Source organism: Macaca fascicularis, chromosome 4, assembly GCF_037993035.2.
Source record: "Macaca fascicularis isolate 582-1 chromosome 4, T2T-MFA8v1.1".
NCBI lineage: Eukaryota > Metazoa > Chordata > Mammalia > Primates > Cercopithecidae > Macaca > Macaca fascicularis.
Genome location: NC_088378.1, coordinates 1,052,386 through 1,068,898, shown reverse-complemented (window position 1 = coordinate 1,068,898; position 16,513 = coordinate 1,052,386). Strand labels below are relative to the sequence as shown.

General features: G+C 55.9%; 2 long non-coding RNA genes across 16 annotated transcripts; both read right to left on the bottom strand.

Annotated features, from left to right (window-relative positions):
* Nucleotides 1-879: 879 nt before the first annotated feature.
* On the bottom strand, nt 880-6,501 carry LOC102146409 (uncharacterized). 13 transcript variants are annotated; one of them, XR_010586143.2, is made up of 4 exons: nt 5,017-6,501; nt 2,757-4,488; nt 2,166-2,644; nt 880-2,048 (listed from the first exon to the last, which is right to left on the bottom strand). It is a non-coding gene; the product is annotated as an uncharacterized lncRNA (long non-coding RNA). The 13 variants fall into 13 exon arrangements; XR_010586147.2 differs by having other exon boundaries at nt 880-2,644; nt 2,757-2,911; nt 3,946-4,488; XR_010586145.2 differs by having other exon boundaries at nt 880-2,644; nt 2,757-2,850; nt 3,946-4,488.
* A 493-nt stretch (nt 6,502-6,994) lies between these two features.
* LOC123573084 (uncharacterized) lies at nt 6,995-16,103 on the bottom strand. 3 transcript variants are annotated; one of them, XR_012434367.1, is made up of 3 exons: nt 15,742-16,103; nt 7,716-14,259; nt 6,995-7,549 (listed from the first exon to the last, which is right to left on the bottom strand). It is a non-coding gene; the product is annotated as an uncharacterized lncRNA (long non-coding RNA). The 3 variants fall into 3 exon arrangements; XR_006697858.2 differs by having other exon boundaries at nt 6,995-9,123; nt 9,329-14,259; XR_006697859.2 differs by having other exon boundaries at nt 6,995-10,117; nt 10,607-14,259.
* Nucleotides 16,104-16,513: the final 410 nt, after the last annotated feature.

The following is a 16,513-nucleotide window of genomic DNA, read 5'->3' as shown; positions in this document are numbered from 1 at the left end:
ATGTTTGCATGTGGACAAGGCATTCCTGCAAGTCTCAGGTGTCTGGGCTGGTCTGCTCGGCCGTCTCTGAGGACGCACTGTTCCACCCACTCCCTTCATCCACCTCTTGCCCTGCAAGCCTCTGCCAGCACAGGGGGCTTCTCTTGGTCTTCTTGAGGATGTGAGGGATGTCACCAGTCACCATCCCCTGTAGTGCTATGGCCCTGGGTGCCAGGGTGGGGAGTAGGAAGTCGAAACAGAAGATGATGACAAGAGGAACAGTCATGGTGGTATCTGAAGACATCCATCTGGCAACTTTGCTCAACACCAGCAGGCAGAAACCTTGGCTGCTGTCAAAGCACAAAAACAAACGACTCTGGAACCAAAGGCTTGCTATTGGGAAAATCTGTGGTGGATAGGGCCCTGTAGCTCTTGAAGGACAGAAGGAGCCCAGGTCTCTGCCTGACTCCTCTCCCACATCGAGGATTCTGGACCTGGGGTGGGGGAAGGAGGACAAGCTGGGGAGCATCCGGTGACTCAGAAAGGAGCCAGAGCCGAGGGGCAGCACCCAAGGCCACGCCTGCCCCTCAGTCGAGGTTGCGAGCATTCTGCAGACCTGGGGCCTGCAGTTCCCCAGCACCTGTGCCTATCACTTAGGAGAAGCCGGTCTCAGTCCCCATGGGATTGCCCTAAACATGTGGTCGTCCTGGAGCTGACATTTCTGAGGTATGTGCTCAGAGACTCTTCAGCCTCCTTTGGTGCCCACGGGGCCCGCCCAGACAGCATGCTTCTCTTCAGGGCAGGGTGGATGCCTGGTCGGCCCCCAGCCTTCGGGGTACGTGAGCAGAGGCACTGCTTTCCAGGCCCACGGGAAGAGAGAGCACAGTAGACTCAGCTGTCACTCACGTGCCGCTTTTATCTAGTTGGGTTTTACTGCAAATACCCTCTCATGGACCCCGGGTTCTCACATGCACACAGGAGGGTACACACTCTGCCCCTGGGTTGTCGCATGGACACAGGAGGGTGTACACTCTGCCCCCAGGTTCACACATGCACACAGAAGGGTGCACACTCCAGATTGCAGTGACGTTCTGCACCCAACACATATTTTTGAGCATCTTCATGCTGGGATCCTTTTCTGGGTCACTTTCATAAACACCTTTTCCTAGGACTAGCAGAGCCTATCCATCAACCCTGGGCCATTTCCCTTCCTTCCTGCTTGGCACCCTTCATTCCAGCCTGGATGTGCATGTAAATAATTTTAAGCTAAAAGAGAACAGTGAGTTGTGCCCGTGCACCCTCCACAGCTCAGTCGACAGCGAGAGGGCCGTGTGGTCTTCAGGGGGATCTCAGAGCCCATCCAATGTCATCAGAAGCTCCGCAGTGAAAGACCTTCCTGCAGGGCCCAGAGACCGGAGCCTTCCAGGAGTCCATGCTCAGTGCGGCTTCAGTACCCAAAACCTGTCCCCGGGAGGCCCTGCTGCCACAGAGGGAGGACAGGTCCCCAGCTGAAGACAGCAGCACCTCGACTCAGGGGGGCCTCCCTGCTTCTCCACTGGCTCCACTGACAAGGGGAATATCCACTTTGCCCTGCACAACCCCATGCTCTGAAAAATAGGGCATGGTGCCGGGAAGCCAGCCGTGCCCCAGCGTGATTTTTATCTAGCGGAGGAAGTGAATAAGCAAGTGTGAATTATGGTGCCAAGTGAGAAAGTGCCCACAGCGATGCCTGAACCAGGTGCTATGGAAATGGGAGGAAGAACCGGTGGGCACAGGGGTCGGGAGGCAGTCTCAGTGGTCTCTTCCCTCCTTCTCCCTGGTCATGCTTCTTCCCTAGGGGACTTTATCCTTTTCCTTTCACTGTGCTGATTGCATGAGCAAATGTTTCCTTCAGAAAAGGAAGACACCGGCTGTGGTGTTCGGGGTGTGGTGGTGCCGGGCAGGGAACATGTCAGCTTCTGAATCGGCCAATGACTTCATCTCAGCTCATCCCTGCCGTGGACTCAGGGCTCAGGAGTCAGGAGCGAGGTGCCTTCGGGTGGTGGTTACGGTAAATCGGCTGCCACGTCCTCCAGCATGCAGATAAGAAGCATCTGATTAACACGAGTGTGACTAGGACCTCCCAGGTCTCCTCCCTCTCTCCCTCCTCCTTTCTTTCATTCAGTCAACGTTTTAAAAATTCATACTATGGGTCCGGCACGGTGGCTGACGCCTTCAATCCCAGCACTTTGGGAGGCCGAGGTAGATCATAAGGTCAGGAGATCGAGACCATCCTGGCTAACATGGTGAAACCCCTTCTCTTCTAAATATACAAAAAATTAGTCAGGCATGGTGGCAGGCCCCTGTAGACCCAGCTACTCGAGAGGCTGAGGCAGGAGAATGGCGTGAACCTGGGAGGTGGAGCTTGCAGTGAGCAGAGATCGCGCCACTGCACTCTGGGCAACAGAGCGAGACTCTGTGTCCAAAAAAAAAAAAATCCATACTATGTGACAGGCTTTGTTGCAGGGCTCAGTGATCAGCAAGAAAGATGAACTGGAAGGTGTGCCCGGCCTCTCAGGCTCCCTGGGTGCAGGGAGGCAGGCACGTGCCCGGTGATTCCAGCCAGACTGAGTGACAGACTGTACACACCAGGCGGGAGGTGACACCACGGTGTGCTCTGAAGAGCCTGGGGCCGAGAGAAGAAGGGCCAGAGGGTTTCAGAAAGAAGACTAGAAGGATGTGCAATGTGCAAGGAATGGGGTGAATGAAATACTGGAGTTAGAGATGTGGACTCGCACCTTTCCTTGTAGGAGTCATTCTGTTCAGGCGGCTGATGGAGGTTGGCAGAGGAGGCGGCCAGGGTTGGGAGACCTGAGTGTCTGGACTTCCTGGCTTGGGAAACCACAGGGCGGTTTCAGCAGAGGTGAAACATGAGAGTCTGCATTTTAGCGAGCTTAATGTGGAACAGGACCCAATCAGAAGGGGCAGCCAACACAGGGAGCAGTGCCTTACCTGTCACAGCTACGCCCCAGCCATACCTGCCACAGGGCACCCCAAATGGAGCTCGTCGTGGATGGGACTTGGGTGTTATAAGCAGGGGCATTTGGGGCTTCCCGGTGCCTGCAGCATGAAGGCACCTTCTTTGAACCTGTAACACATCCCCCGCCCCCCGTGGAGATCCGGCCTCCACAGCAGAGTCCATGAGAGTCCCGAGTGCCCGGCCCTGGCCCAGCTGCACCCAGAGCGCCCTAACAGAAGTGGGAACTCAGTGAATAGTCACTCGATAAATAACTGTGTGTCTGACATAACCCTGTTCTTCACGTTCATTAGAGCTGAGATGGCGGAGGAAAAACCTGGCATAGAGTAATTATAGTTGAATACACAAAGTAGTTTTCCCTCCAGGAACTCCCTTGCCTTACTCTTACTATTAAAGGATTAATCCACTCCTACTTATTAAAAGTACTTTTTTGAGAGGTATCAAGTTTCGGTTAATTAATGGAAACTTAAATTTAGGAAGAATAAGTAAACTTCTTTGTGAAATAGTATTTCCATCGAACTACTGCTAGATCGCCTTGGCAGGTGGGTCTTTAGGAAAAACCATGTGAAAGAAAACCCTATGAAACCTCACAGGTCAGGCGGCCCCGAGCACCTCTGAGCAGGTGTGTGGCAGCGGGACCCGCCACTCCCACTCTGTGCCCCTGAGCTCCCCGTGGGCGGCGACCCCAGAGCATCTCTGAGCAGGTGGGTGGCAGTGGGACCGCCACTCCCACTCTTAGCCCCTGGGATCCCCGTGGGAATGAAGGGAGGGTGGTTGTGTGGCGTGTGGCCCGTTGGCCCAGAAAGTGGCCCCTGCGAGTCGGGATTGCAGAACACACAGCTGGGCAGCCTGCCCTGAGCCTTCCACTATTCTCGTTGTTCATCAGATCTAAACATGTCAAAACAAGGCCTCCTGGCTGCCTCTTACTCACAAGGAAGTGACTGACATACTTTCCAGATCGCAAATGATGCACGTGCTTCCCCGTGTCTTCATGTGTGCAGCATGCGGAAGGCAGCTGGGCTTGGACGGCAGCTCTGTGCTGCAGCGTGGGCTGTGGGAGCAAGTGGCTCTGGATGGGAATGTCCCGCGTGTTGGCTCCTCCGCTGTTTCCTGTGGGCCCGGGGCTGCCCTGCCAGGGTTCTGAGGTCACTGGTGTCACACCATCAGCCTCCGAGTCAGGGCCTCCGTGGGAACGCTCAGCACCACGCTGGGCTCCAAGACGTGACTGCATAGACTCTGGCTCACACTACACATGGAACTAGAGTTTAGTCATCTTAAACTGCCAAACGCACAAACTGCCAAACTGTCAACCTAGTAAAGAAGCCCCTTGGGGAGGCGGCGATCTCTGGGTACAAGCAGAGCCTAGATGCGTTCTCAGCTGGAGGGCACGCAGGTGCACAAAGACTCCTGGGATCCAGGCAGAGGATAAGTGTCACCTTTACAGACGCCATGGCAGGCTCCTGGGATAATTTAAACACCAGCAAGGACGGTAGCTACCAGGATTAAACATGCAGAAATGTTGAGATTGGTGGGTTCACAATATACTAAAATTATAATTGATACCTTTTGATCACTGCTATGTGATAATCTGAACAAGTCAATATTGACAAAGCACCATTAATAAATATAATTAATGCAAATAGGTGATTGTAAAGCATAAATGTGTTAGAAGGGACTTCTGTAAGTAATTTATCCTATAAAAGAAATCTTCAAATCACATACACACACATATATATGGTTATTCTTGCAGGATGACAGTGAATCAAACTTTTTTAAAAAACAGGTAAATAAAGAAACAGGATCTAACAATAATCTGGTCTGTTTTAGATGAACTGTACCAGTAATAAGGTACAAATGAGGGAAAGCATCTCTTTAGATGCCTTCCAGCTGCTAAGCGGGGAACGATGGCATGAGAATACTGCCCTTTTGCAGCTCCTAATCAATGAATCAAAGCAATGTCATCAGTGGCAGATTATACCCCACAAAAAGGTAGACCCGCAAGCCAGGGTGAATGATCAAACCTGGATCTGACACAGCGTCCAGAGGCAGCTACCAGCTACAGGAAGCACCGGCCGCAGAGTGCTGGACGGAATGATGCCCAGACCCAGCCAGCACAGTCCCCGGGGTGGGAGGTTCTGCAGGACAGACGGCTGTTTCCTCGGCAGGTAAATCACACGGAAAGGGGGAGACGGAAGAACCCCAGCATCCCACCGCGGGGTCCAGACGCACACGGACTGTGATTCCAACACGCTGCAGTTAATGGTGGGTGCTCACAAGTAACAATGGCCTGTGAAACCTCACTGTGAATTTGACGGTTTGATTGATTGGATGAAATGATTGATAACTTTTTAAACATGTCAATGGGATTGTGGCTATGGTTTGCTAAACAGAGCGTATCTTTTTAGACATGTAGGGGGTTATCTATGGAAAAACTAATGGTTATCTATGGAAAAACTAATGTGAGGTGTGGGACTTACCTAGTGTAACGGGAGAGCTGGGGACTTTCTCTTCGCTGAGCCTTACTTTCCGGGTGTCCTCAGAAAGGCTGTGTCTTTAGTCCGGCAGGCGATATTCTACATACATTCTGAGCCCCTTTCCTGGATTGGTGCTTGCTGGAACCAGATGGGTTCACTATACTATGCTTCCTATTTAAAAGTTCTGAAATGCAATAGAAAAAAGTAGGAGAATATGTTTGTAACTGGGAGGTGGACAAACTTCCTTAGCAATGCAAGAAACTCTGAAGCCCCCAAATAACAAAACTTTTCTATGACAAGATCTGCCATAAAGAAAAGGGAAGGGGAGCCTGGAAGAAGATATTCACAGCATACAACCCAAGATAGCCGCCCACACGGCATGGAAGCCCACAAAATGGAAAGACGAGGAGACTTGGGACTCAGGGGAAATACGAATACAACAACTCAAATGGCCAGCCTCACTTGTCCTGGGAAACGCCCAGTTAGAAAGGCAGTAGAATGCATCTCACCCATGAGACTGGCGGAAGGGAGCAGGGTGGACGGGGTGCTGGCACTCTGATGGTGAAGCAGAAGCTGGTAACGTCTTTCAGAAGGAAACACAGCCACATTGATTCACGTGGAAATGCACTCATTCTAACTGAACAATTCAGTTCCCAGGAATCAGCTCTAAAAGCCTCTTGCCCACTGACAGCTTCATATTGTGCAAGCTCGGTACTCTGCGGTTTCCATTTGTGGTGTTTGGAGCTGCATCAGCTTTGCTCACTCGGAACTGGATTTCCCCAAATGCTCTTCCCTGCCTTGTTCTGAGCAGTGGGAGCCACACAAGACGTTTAACATTTGAGGAGATTGGGAAGCAGAAGTGAGGCAGCCCCCACACACCCAAAGCAAGCAGCTCCCACAAACGCACTTGCCCCGCTGCGGTGGGCAGCAGGACAGTCCCCACAGGACCCTCAGCCAGCAGCCACGGGGGCTTCCCGCAGGACCCATGTCACTGAGGCTGGAGGGGCTCAGGGTCCTCACTGCTCACTGAGCCTGGAGGGGGCTCAGCGTGCTCACTGAGCCTGGAGGGGGCTCAGCGTCCTCACTGCTCACTGAGGCTGGAGGGGCTCAGCGTCCTCACTGCTCACTGAGCCTGGAGGGGCTCAGCGTCCTCACTGTTCACTGAGGCTGGAGAGGCTCAGCGTCCTCACTGCTCACTGAGCCTGGAGGGGCTCAGCGTCCTCACTGCTCACTGAGCCTGGAGGGGCTCAGCGTCCTCACTGCGGAGGCTTCCTGCAGGTCCCATGTTACTGAACCTGGAGAGGGCTCAGGGTCCTCACTGCTCACTGAGCCTGGAGGGGCTCAGCGTCCTCACTGCTCACTGAGGCTGGAGGGGCTCAGCGTCCTCACTGCTCACTGAGGCTGGAGGGGGCTCAGCGTCCTCACTGCTCACTGAGGCTGGAGTGGCTCAGCATCCTCACTGTTCACTGAGGCTGGAGGGGCTCAGGGTCCTGTTCACTGAGCCTGGAGGGGGTCCTCACTGCGGAGGCTTCCTGCAGGTCCCATGTTACTGAACCTGGAGAGGGCTCAGGTTTGCCTTGCATTCCTTCTGGGCACGGGCCCTGCTGGCCTCCAGCCTGTTTCTCAGGCTCTGCTTCAGAACAGGTGAACTTCTCTAATATTGCCCTTGAAGGTGGATGTGCAAGCCTGTTCCATCCTTGTGTCCGATGAGAAGAAGGTGTGAGTTTCCTCATGGAGAGCCTGCTGGCTTAGAAGAGATACTCACCTGGGAATCTAGCACTGGGGTGCTTTAGCCTGAGCTGTAGACGTTCTCATTTGAGTCACTGGCCAGCACTGAAACACGGGTTCATTTCAGATCAAACCTGGATTTCTTGCTTCTCTTGGAAAAGTTTGGCCACGTTGGGGCCAAACTCCCACATAGGAATAACCTCATGTACTCAGGGGTGCAGCCATTGACACCCCACACACAGGTGTCTGCGGGGGCTGTGGTGCCTCCCACCTCCATGGGGTCCATGCTCAGGCCCAAGGCAGAGCCCCCACTAGTGATGGGCAGGGCAGATGGAGGCTCCTGGCGAGATTCCTGTGAGACACAGGGAAGGACATGGGAAGGAAAGGAGGGAGGGGGGAGAGACAGAGAGGGAGAGAAACATTGGGACGTTCTCCCCTCATCCCGGGCACACACAGGGTTTTCTGTGTGTCTAGAATGTGCTGTGTGTGATGGTGATGACCAAGGGTTGGCAACTCACCTTTCTCAGATGGCTGTGAGAGTGGCCTCCCTCCGACACAGTCCCAGCTGCTCTTTAAAGCCTCAGTTACCCCAAATTCACTCAGAGTGGACAGTGCACAGAGTAGCACATGAGGGCACACAGAATTCTAGGGGCAGCGAGTGCCCCAGGGCCAGAGGCAGTGGCACAGACAATCTTCCCACACGTGCAGGAAGCCCAAGACACACAGACACAGCCCCACCACATACAGACAACCCATCACACACAGACAGCCCATCACACACACAGATAGACAGACAGCCCATCACTCACACAGATAGACAGACAGCCCATCACTCACACAGATAGACAGACACACACATAGATAGACACACACACAGACAGTCCCACCGTACACAGACAGTCCCACCGTACACAGACAGTCCATCACACACACAGATAGACAGACACACACACATAGACAGACACACACACAGACAGTCTGACCACACAGACAGTCCTACCATACACAGACAGTCCCACTGTACACAGACAGTCCGACCATACACAGACAGTCCATCACACACACAGATAGACAGACACACACAGATAGACAGACACACACAGATAGACAGACACACGCACAGTCTGACCACACAGTCTGACCAGTCCCACCATACACAGATAGTCCCACCATACACAGACAGTCCCACTGTACACAGACAGTCCATTACACACACAGATAGACACACACACAGATAGACAGATGCACACACAGATAGACAGACACACACACAGACAGTCCCACCACACAGACAGTTCCACCACACACAGACAGTCTCGCCACACACAGTCCCACCGTACACGGACAGCCCATCACACACACAGAGAAGCTACCCCATCACACACACACACACACACGCACACTCACTGTGTTCCCACTTGGAATATGGGGACTCAGGACCCTGCTCTGCCCCTGGAGACTGGGAGACTCTCTGGTCTCTGAGCATGAGCTGTGCCTGGATGGAGGCCACAGCTGATGAGTCGTGTCTGTCTCTGCTACAGCCATCAGCTGTGGCGGGAGGTGAATCCGTGATCCGCGAGGTCGCAGCCACGTGTGCTCAGGGTTCTGCTGTCCTCTCCCTTGGAAAGGGAGCCCTCCCCACCACACAGTCATCACACACAGGCCCTGGTGCAGATGGCCAGCCTGACCGGCCCAGGGGAGCGCCTCCACCAGATGGAGCCCGACCAGTGGCCTCCGAGCCTAGGAGGAACTTGGGTGACAGGCCGCAGCTGCACCGGTGCAGTGGGGAGGGCCAGCCCTGCAGAAGCCAGTGGGCGGGACAGAGGTTCGGGGCTGCTGGGGGACGCAGTCCGAGGACAGCCTTCAGAAAGCCCCTCGCAAAGGCCTTCCTCCAGAGTCCCCTTGAGCCTTGCTGTCTCTGTGATCCTGTGTGTGGCACATGGGGTTTCTGTGTCACCCACATTTCCCCAGAAACCCTTGCTCTCCCTATACAGGGACCCTGAGCTGTGAGGTGGAGAGGACCCCACGTCTCCCAAGCAGCCCCAGCCACGCTGAGAATGCGTTTGGAGTTCCGGGCCCTTCTCACAGCCAGGTCATGCTTTCGTTTTGGGGAGGACTGAGACATGCAAACCTGGAAAAGCGTTTTCGGAGCAGCCAGGAACCCCTGGAGCCTTCCAGGCCTTTGCAGGGCTCTGGAGCCCTGAGGGAGCGTCAGGGTGGAGGATGGGTCTCCTCACTCCAGGCTCGGCTCCAGTCCCTGTGAAATCAGCCAATGGGAAAGGATCTCCCCAGTTCTGTCCCTTGGACCTGCAGGGATTCCTCCAAGTCCCTTGTCTCTAGTGGGCCTGCAAGACCGTGTGGAAATTCAGGAAGTCCCATGTACGTGAGGCCTGTGCCTGCACCAGGCCCCGGCTGGGTTCCAGGGTGGCAGCAGCTGAGGCTGTTGAGGTCACGATGTCTGGGCCCCAGAGACAGTGTGTGGGGCACGTCGTGACACGTCGAGGTGGAAGCAGCCCGTGGGGGCCAAGCGAGGCGAGGTGAGGTGGGTGGGGTTCCAGGCAGGGCCCTCGTGCTCAGGGAACTCTGGGCTTGGGGGACGTGCTCAGCCATGCCAGGGTCACTCACAGCCACAGGCGGAGAGGCCAGGAGAGACCCCTGCCCTGTGGTCCCAGAGATGAGACCTTGAGGCTCCCTCCCCATGGACTTCAGGTCCCCACTCACATTGGCAGAACTGGGGGACGCAGCTACTGACCTGCATCCCCCCAAAGCCTCAGGAACCCTGCAGCCTGTGGCCCTGCTGGAAGGGCCTCAGGTGCCCTCAGCAAGGCAGGAATGGCCTCCACAGCTGTGCTCTGTGGCCCCGAGGTGGGAACTCAGCAAGAAATGGCTTTGGCTTTGGCTGGGTTCTGGACGTGGTCACCTGTTGGAACATAAAGTGCTTTCCAGTGGCCGGCGTGGCCCATGCTACTCAGGACAGAGTCAGGTCAGGTCAGCCGGGATAGGCACGTTGAGCCGTTGCCGCCATGGGTCTCCTCCGGGAAGGACACCGGAGCTGTGGTTTGCTATGGAGGGCTCAGGGGAGCGGAGTCCAGCTGACTGGCCCCTAGCAGTAAGAATCCTGTCATTCAGGATCTTTGAAAATCTCTCCTGAGGGCCCAGTTAATAGGACGGGGTGGGGGAACTCCTGGGATGTTCCAAACTCAGTGCCCTGGAGGCCACTCTCTGGAGACAGTGCCTGAGCTGATGGGACCACAGCAAGCAGAACAATGCTGACCCAGGGTTAGAGGCAGACGCCATAGAATCAGACTTGCAGACAGCCCTGGTGGAAGCTGAATGCAGGCACACGAATGGCCCGTCACGCAGAGCACGTGTAATGATGGAAGACCACAAGGAAAAACCACAAGGGCACCTGAGGAAGGGCTGCAAGGTCACTCCAGGGGAGACCCCAAGGTCACTGTAGAGGAGATCGCAAGAGGACACTGCAAGGTCACTCCAGGGGAGACCACAAGGGAAGACGCTCCTGGTCTGAGAGTCCAGGCCTCAGTTTACCCACTTGCTGAGTCTTAGAAGGCTCCCCCGGCTTTCCAGATGGCCAAGGCAGGAGGCCCATGCCAGCCAGAGGGCTTCGTCTTTCAGGACCGCTCTGTGTTGGCCTCAGCTCCTTCTGCCTCCTTTTGTCCCTTGTCTGGGAGGACCATGGTGATGAATTCAGACCCATCTCCCAAGATGAGCTCTGTGTTTGGCCCACCTGGTCAGATCTTTGATTTGAATATACTGGGCTGAAGTTTGGGACTTCAGGTCCTTGTGTGATATTTTCATTTTCATTCTTAGGAAGAGCCATCCCCAGGTTTTGGGAAGTGCCCCGCGGTGCCCTCCTAGTCCAGACCTGAGCAGCTGCAGGGTGACCAGGGCCCCTGGGTTCCTCGGGCCGTGGCCGAGTGGCCCCGTACGTCTGAGCTTTTAGCGGACACTCCGCGAAGGTTTGTCTCTAGAGGAAAAGGCTTAACGCCTTTACAGCCCCTAGAAAGAGTGTGGGGCGGCCACTGCCCCCACCCGTGGGAACGAGGGAAGCCCCTCCCTCCTGCAGGCCACAGGCAGACAGTGGGCAGGGCGGCGGGGGCGGGGTCCCAGCCCTGGGGACCAGCTGCTGTTGCTGGTTGGCCTCAGGCAGTTCCTGCACCCTCTCTGAGCCTCGGCCGCCTCACCTAAAATGGCACCTGTTTCCCTGCCTTTCGGGGTGACTTTCGGGTGCTGTCTTGCTGGGTCCCCTGAGGCTGGGAGCAGTGTCTGCCCAGGGCTCTCTCAGGCTGAGGGAGAAGGCAGCTTGGCCCGGCAGGTGGCCACGGCCTCACTCCCCTAAGCCCTGAATGGAGTCACTGAGCCGCCTGTCTGCTCCTACGTGTCCTGTGTGCTGTAGGCCCCTGGGCGGTGGGAGACCCTCGCCGCCTCTCTGGGAGGCTTTCTCCTTAGAGAGGCGTGTGGCCCGGCCGAGACGGCTCTGGTACATGGACCAGGACTCAGGATCTGCCGTCCCTCGTCGCAGGGCCTGGGACAGCTGCTGACCCGTCCTGACATGCAGCTTAGGGCGGGGCCTCCCCAGCAGGACGGGATTCAAGGCTCTCGGCCCCGGGGTCACCGCTAAATGGCAGGCATAGGAGCTGCACATTTCTGAGAGGACATTTCCTGACTCTTACTCCATTTGAATCAAGTAGAGATAAGCACCCTTATGTCTATGTTATTTCAGATTTAAAGAGGCTATACGCTTTGAGCTTTTTCAGAGAACGAGGCTTGTGCCTGGCTGGCTGGCTGTGCCTGTGCGGGACCTGTGGAGAGGCCAGGGTTAGGGCTTGGCGCCAGCTCTGCTGGAGGCTTCCACTTGCTTCTCAGCCTGGGGCAGGGGCTCCATCCCAGCCATGCCAGCCGGTCCATCCTGTCAGGCTGTGCATGTGCACCTGACATGGTCCTGGCCTGAGTGGGCGTCAGCAAATCCCTGACACACAAGGGACTGAACAGCAGCTCAGGAACAGCTCCACAATCCCTCCAGGACACAATGGCAGCGAATGGATGTGATGCAGACGGCAGCCTTTCCGTCCTTCTTCACCCAGGGGTCCCCATGCAGCCTCCACTGTGCAACCCAGCCACGCATCAGAGAGACCACAGCCTCTGCCTCTCCCCAAACCCAGACCTGTGCCTGGCTGTTCCTGAGCAGTCCTGACCCTGACTCAAACCGTGGCTCCCACCACCAGCCAAGCATGTCTCTTCCTTCCCACGCGCACGTTTCCCTGCGTGCTTCCACTCTGAGTGAGAGGAGATGCCATGGACAGCTTGGTGCTGCAGACCCACAAATCTGATTGTGCTGGAAGCAGTGCCGGCCAGTGCACAGGGCAGTGGGGCTTGCAGTAGCCTGGTGAGAGACCCCGGGCAGACGGCAGTGATGTGTGGGGAGAAGCACTCAGCCCCTGGCTGTGTTTTCCACGTAGAAACTTCGGCGTTGTTGATGGAGGCTGGGGTCAGGGTGTGAGCAGAAGACGGAGGCAGGGAGGGTGGGTGGGGGGCCTCTAAGCTCTCAGTTCAGCCTCAAACAGCGTGGCCTACGGGACAGCACAAATCTGCATGTGCTGGGACACGGCAGGACACACATGGCCTATAACGCCGTGGCCAGCAGCACCATCACAGCCATTTGGTGGAAACCAAAGACCCAAGTCCACAACAACAGATTCTGAGGAGGGGCGAGCCAGGTGGTCATCATTGTCGAGCTTTTCAGACAGGACATGTGCCCCTTAAGAGGCAGACACTACAGGTGTGCGGCGGGGCCCCCGGCAGGAATGGCCACCTCTGTCTCAGGCAGAACAGACTGACGCCACCTGCCTCTGTCAGGGCCACACCTGCAGGAAAGAATTTCAAACTTCAGATCTGATCACTCTGGAAAAAAGAGAGTGAACGTTTCAGCTCCCTCTCAGCCTCGCAGTGGTGGCGTCCACGGGTGGCAAGTCCAGATCCTGAGGCTGCCACAGCCCCTGCACCATGGCGGCCACACAATGCTCAGGCACCTGCCTATGTCCAAGGACACCCAGCCTTGGTGAGGCCCAGGGCCACCGCCCAGTGCTGCTCTCTGGGGGCTCCTTCAGCTGCAGGGAGCCAGGGCCCCTGCCCATCCCGAGGCCCTGTCCCTCCTGCCACCCTCTCGGCCTGCACCTGCCACAGAATCTGGAGAGGTTTTCCAGCAAAGACTGTGACCGCAGTCAGCAAGAGATGAAGAAGGAACCGGCTTCCCATGATATGTACCCAAGGCGCCAGCCGCAGGGAAACACGCACAGGACATCACAGGGCACGTCTGACAGAGATGCCGTCTCTGAGCCACACCCCCTGGGCCAGGGCCACCCACCCCCATCACTGAGGCCCACATCTGCCGAGGCCCACACCTGGGGGATGGGCAGTCGGGGGAGGATAAGTGATGCCGAGGGTCTGGGGAGCCCCTTAACCACCAGGGCGAGGTTCCCGGCTGGGGAGATGCAGAGCCAGGGCTCTGCACAGGGGATGCCCTGGGGAACAGGCGTGAGAGCCACCTCTGTGAGGTGAGGTCAACAGACAGACGTCAACACAGGGCTGGCCAGAGAGAAGAGCCGGTCACCCAGGGCCTTGGAGGGAAAGGAAGGCTCAGGGACCCGTGGACAAAGGCTCAGAGAAGCTGCTGAGGGGCAGCCTGAGCACAGCGAGCTCTGGGACAGTGGCCACGGTGTCCAGTGACTGGGTGTCCAGCGACAGAGTGTCCAGCGACAGGATGGGCCCAAGGGGACAGTAGCCGCAGTGTCCAGTGACAGGGTGCCCAGCGACAGGATGGGCCCGAGGGGACAGTGGCTGTGATGTCCAGCAACAGGGTGGATCCGAGGGGACAGTGGCCGCGATGTCCAGCGACAGGGTGGATCCAAGGGGACAGTGGCCATGATGTCCAGTGACAGGGTGGGTCCGAGGGGACAGTGGCCATGATGTCCAGCGACAGGGTGGGTCTGAAGGGACGTGATCTTCCAAGGCCACATCGTCATAACTCTGCGAACATTTACACTGAAAAACAAGTGTTTGACTGGCACTGATGGCTGGCACAGCTTCCCTCATTCATTCCAGCATTTACTTGGCACCTCCTTCGTGCCCTCAGCCTCCCTGGTCCCCGGTTTGCACCAGACCGGTGGCAGGGCTTCCCCACCTGCGGATTGAACCAATGCCAGCCTCCATCCTGCTCCCCAAGGCTCAGCCTCCCCCAAGCCCAGTGGCCTCCCTGCTCCCAGGGCCCCCTCAGCCGGGCAGTATCACACTCTTGGGTTCACATCGACACTCTTGGGTTCACATCGACACTCTTGGGTTCACATCGGGCCACCGTCTGGCTGGGCAGGATGAGCCCTGTGGGGCTGGGATGTGCATGTCAGCAAAAGAGCCAGCACCAGGCTGGTCTGGAGATGCTAACCCAGAGGTTCCTGAATCCGACGGACTGTGCTCGGCCCTCCTGGCCTGGCCGTGTCCTCAGCTGGTGCTGCAGCCCATCCTTTCTCTGCTCCCCACAGACCTGTGGCCACCCTTGTGTGTGTCTGTGGCACAGTTAAATTACACATTAATTGAGAGGAAGACCTGCCCCGTGGACCTCTGCAGCCTCCACAGGACCTGCAGATGCGCAGTGGTTCCTTTCTCATAGCGCCGAGGGCCAGCACGCTGCGCTCTGTCTCACCACTCGAAGTGCCACACAAACAGCAGATGTCTCCCCGTCCTTTCCTCTGATGCTACTGCCGAGTTCTAGCCTCCAACAGGCCAGCCCCAAACCAGGACCCTGGCACCTGCTCAGGCCAGCCAGCCCTTTGGCCCCTCTGTGAGTGTCCAGCCTCAGGCCCCAACCTCTGCTGCTCTGCCTCAGCACCCAGAAATGGTCTGCACACAGTGGTCCCCACGGTCCACAAATGCACCCCTGTATGTTCACACAAATGCATGTGCTCCAATAATACACACTCACAAGCTGCACATACACACATATGCCTATACAGTACACACAGGCACACATAATAAAACGCACATACGCATACCTACATACAACACACACTCAAAATCACACACGTATGCATATATAGTACACACAGGTATACTGTGTGTGTGCACACACACAACACAGTATACTTACAAAAACGTATAAACACACAACAAAACCCATGTACACACACATACAACACACAAGTACACACATGCACACATATACATTACACACATACACACAACACACACAAGCACACACACACATATTCATATACATTACACACAGGCATACACAACACACATGCATACACGTACACACAGGCACACACAATAAAACTCACATGCACACTCATACACATAACACACTTGCAAGTATGAGACTCCAGTCAAGCAGATCTAAGTAAACGGACGATTGGATGGAGTGGAAATCCCCTATCACCCTCTGCTCTGAATAGTTTGCTATCTGCATGATTTAAAGGGAAAACTGAAACTCTTATTAGAATAAATAAAGTAAAAATGGTCATTTCTTACCTTAAAATATAAACACGTGTCTGCATGTCATGTGTGGCCTGTCAGGAAGACGATTTGCATTGTCGGGTTCTGAGGGTGCTTTACAGGAAATAAATGAGGAGGCCCCTTCACGTGACGGGCTCCCGTCTCGCACGCTGGTTACCCCTCGGAGCTTCCCGTTCGTGTGGACTGTGGCAGTGACCTCTTGTTAACGCCAGAGAGGTCTGTGGACCAGTGTGCTTTCTGCTCACATCGACTGAGAGGGCACCACTGGGTCACAGCGGCACATTCATGAGAGTTTTCATCACACAACTGCACATTTGATGCTCTCAGCCCACACAGGGGGAGGCGCACCAAGAGCACGGGAAGCACTGGGCGAGCTCAGGAGCTGCAGCTGAGATGTTGGCCTCTTTTATTTCCTCACTTTCCCTTTTATGTGGCTGTAGCTCTCACATTGTATTTAACCCTCCTTATAGCCGTTTGCCATTGTGTGAAATGGCAGTTGCCCATAATCTCCTGGGACTTGCTGCTCTGGATGGAGGCTGAGTCCCTGAAGTCCGCCCATCTATGACTCCTGGTCCACCCGGGCATTGGCCCTGCCATGGGAATGTGCCTGAGTCTGCGCGGCCGTCTCCACTCAGAGCCTCCCCCACAGGCCCACGTAGCCCTGCCCACTCTCCCTGGGGTTTTGGGTGAGGTCACGGGGTTAGGGGTGAGGGGTGGCCCCGCTCCAGGCAGGAGTGCCAAGTCCTTTCCAGTGCGGCTGCCCAGTCCACCGTGGACCTCAGTGTTT